This window comes from Molossus molossus, unplaced genomic scaffold, assembly GCF_014108415.1.
Source record: "Molossus molossus isolate mMolMol1 unplaced genomic scaffold, mMolMol1.p scaffold_m16_p_8, whole genome shotgun sequence".
NCBI classification, from domain to species: Eukaryota; Metazoa; Chordata; class Mammalia; order Chiroptera; family Molossidae; genus Molossus; species Molossus molossus.
Window position 1 is genome coordinate 99,155,442 of NW_023425402.1, and position 3,727 is coordinate 99,159,168.

At 39.3% G+C, this 3,727-nt stretch overlaps 1 pseudogene across 1 annotated transcript; it reads left to right on the forward strand.

Annotated features, from left to right (window-relative positions):
• The first annotated feature begins 864 nt into the window (after positions 1-864).
• LOC118620785 lies at positions 865-2,796 on the forward strand (annotated as a pseudogene). Its single transcript, XR_004957538.1, has 2 exons — positions 865-1,462; positions 2,017-2,796. The product of XR_004957538.1 is annotated as an elongation factor 1-alpha 1-like (transcript).
• Positions 2,797-3,727: the final 931 nt, after the last annotated feature.

Below are 3,727 nucleotides of genomic sequence, written 5' to 3' on the forward strand. Positions count from 1 at the left end.
ATCCAGTACCCATTGATGATAAAATCTCTCAGCAAGGGAGACTAGGGAGAACATATCTTAACATAATGAAGGCCAATATGGCAAAGCCACAGTTAACATCATACTCAGTGGGGGAAAACTAAGAGCTCTTCCCTTAAGATCAGAAACAAGACAGGAATGTCCACTTTCACAACACTTATTCAACACGGTACTGGAAGTCCTAGCCATAGCAGTCAAACAAGGAAAATAAAAAGCATCCAAATTAAAAAGGAAGAAGTAAAACTGTCATTATTTGCAGGTGACATAATACTGTATAGAGAGAACCCTAAAGATTCCACCAAAAAAGTTTACTAGAACTCATAAGCAAACTCAGTCAAGTAGCAGAATACTAAATAAATATCCAGAAATTGGTTGCATTTTTATACACCAATAATGAGCTATCAGAAAAGGAAACTCAGAAAACAATCTCATTTACAACTGCATAAAAAAACACTACCACCTAGGAATAAACTCAATCAAGGATATAAAATACTTGTACTCAGTAAATTATAAGTCACTGAAGAAAGAGACCAAAGAATATAGAAATAAATGGAAGCATATGCTGTGCTCATGAATAGGAGAAATTAACATTGCTAAAATGTCCATGTGACCCAAAGAAATTTACAGATTCAATATAATTGTTAGCCACATACCAAAGGTGTTTTTCACAACTAGACAAAATAATCCCCAAATTTATATGAAACTAAAACAAACCCTGAGTAGCCAGAGCAGTCCTGAGAAAGAACAAAGTTGGAGGAATCACACTACCTGATATCAAACTTGACTACAAGGCCATAGTAATCAAAACAGGAGGTACTGGCACAAAAACAGACATATGGGCTTTTTCGCAACGGGTTTGCCGCCAGAACACAGGTGTCGTGAAAACCACCACTAAACCAAACCCAAAATGGGAAAAGAAAAGACTCATATCAACATCGTCGTCATTGGACGCGTCATTGGCAAGTATACCACTATTGGCCATCTGATCTACAAATGTGGTGGGATCAACAAAAGAACCATCGAAAAATTTGAGAAGGAGGCTGCTGAGATGGGGAAGGGCTCCTTCAAGTATGCCTGAGTCTTGGGTAAACTGAAAGCCGAACGTGAGCGAGGTATGACCATTGATATCTCCCTGTGGAAATTTGAGACCAGCAAGTATTATGTGACCATCATTGATGCCCCAGGACACAGAGACTTCATCAAAAACATGATTACAGGCACATCTCAGGCTGACTGTGCTGTCCTGATAGTTGCTGCTGGTGTTGGTGAATTTGAAGCAGGCATCTCCAAGAAAGGGCAGACCCGTGAGCGTGCTCTTCTGGCTTACACACTGGGTGTTAAACAACTGATTGTTGGTGTTAACAAAATGGATTCCACTGAGCCGCTCTACAGCCAGAAGAGATACAAGGAAATCGTTAAAGAAGTCAGCACCTATATTAAGAAAATTGAAGTTCACATGTCCAGCGGGCCGGACTGCAGGTCTCTCCTTGCGGCCACGGCGTGAGAGCAGAGTACGGGCTGCTGCGGTCGAAGTCATGGCAGGACAGGCGTTTAGAAAGTTTCTTCCCCTCTTTGACCGAGTATTAGTTGAAAGGAGTGCTGCGGAAACTGTAACCAAAGGAGGCATTATGCTTCCAGAAAAATCTCAAGGAAAAGTACTGCAAGCAACAGTAGTAGCTGTTGGATCCGGCTCCAAAGGAAAGGGTGGAGAGGTTCAACCAGTTAGTGTGAAAGTTGGAGATAAAGTTCTTCTTCCAGAATATGGAGGCACCAAAGTAGTTCTAGACGACAAGGATTATTTCTTATTTAGAAATAAATAAGAAATTTTTTTTATTGACATTCTTGGAAAGTATGTAGACTGAAATAAACCACTATTGAAATGGCATCATGTGAAGCTGCCCATTCCATTGAAGTTCTGAAATCTTTCATCATGTAAATAATTTCTGTGTCTCTTTTATAATAAACTAATGCTATCAAAAAAAAAAAGAAAGAAAGAAAATTGGCTACAACCCTGACACAGTAGCATTTGTGCCAATTTCTAGTTGGAATGGTGACAATATCCTGGAGCCAAGTGCTAATATGCCTTGGTTCAAGGGATGGGAAGTCACCCGTAAAGATGCCAATGCCAGTGGAACCATGCTGCTTGAAGCTCTGGATTGCATCCTACCACCAACTCGTCCAACTGACAAGCCCCTGCGTCTGCCCCTCCAGAATTTCTACAAAATTGGTGGCATTGGTACTGTTCCTGTGGGCAGAGTGGAGACTGGTGTTCTCAAACCCGGAATGGTGGTCATCTTTGCTCCAGTCAATGTAACAACTGAAGTAAAGTCTGTAAAAATGCACCATGAAGTTCTGACTGAAGCTCTTTCTGGGGACAATGTGGGCTTCAATGTCAAGAACGTGTCTGTCAAAGATATTCGTCGTGGCAATGTGGCTGGTGACAGCAAAAATGACCCACCAATGGAAGCAGCTGGCTTCACAGCTCAGGTGACTATCCTGAACCATCCAGGCCAAATCAGTGCTGAATATGCACCTGTGCTGGATTGTCACACAGCTCATATTGCTTGTAAATTTGCTGAGCTGAAGGAGAAGAATGACCGTCGTTCTGGGAAGAAGCTGGAAGATGGCCCTAAGTTTCTCAAATCTGGTGATGCTGCCTCTGTTGTCCTGGGGAGGGCTGCTCTCTATGTGTCTGTGTCTTCATGTGGCATATTCCCTGTCTCTCTTGTGCCTCTTCTTATAAGGACCTCAGTCATATTGAATTACTATTCATCCTAATGACCTTATTTTAACTTGATTATATCTGTAAAGACCTTGTTTCCAAATAAAGTCCCATTCACAAATACAGGAGTTAGGACTTCAACATATCTTTTGCGTGGCACACAATTTAATCCATAACAGAAGGCATATAATCAACCATTTTCCACTCCCCAAAAGAATCATTTCTTCTCTTCATTTTCCAAAAGATTTTGAAAATGTTTTTCTGAGATATAATTGATATATAACATTATATTAGTTTCTTGTGTACCAGATTTTATATTTGTATATATTATTAACTGTAAATCCCATGTTCATTACATCTTCATGACTTTTTTTTTTATAATTCCAAGTTTGTACCTTGACCACAAGAAGAAATGATTATTGTAGTAAAAATTTTTATTTTTCAACTACAATGACACACAATATTATATTAGTTTTAGGTGTACAATGTAGTGATTAAACATTTATACACCTTAATAAGTGAACCCCCAGAATTTTCTATATTACTAAACAAACCTCTGCATATGTTCAGTGGCTTTATTTCAATTTGTTCTTTATTGTTGGACATTTAGGTTTACTTTCTGTTATTGTAAACACACAATAAATCTTATACTAAAAAAGGAAATGGTTTATGAAGTAATGCAGTAAATATACCTCCCATGTTGGTGGGGTGTGGGGAGAAGAGGGTTAAGCTAGTTGCCTAACACTGCATGGATTTCATCACTGGGTGATTCATACAATCTATAAAATTAACCTTTGGCATTCCTTCTCACTGAGTAAACTCAGGCTTTCTAACTACTTTCCACATAGTTTCCACCTAGTTTTCAATCTGCTTGCTCATGAACTCTGAACAACAGCTCTGTGTACTTCTTCCCTGCTAATGTAACCACAGCATCTTTTAGAAAAATTATTGATTTCCAGAGAGAGAGAGATTGGTCGTTCCAGTTAT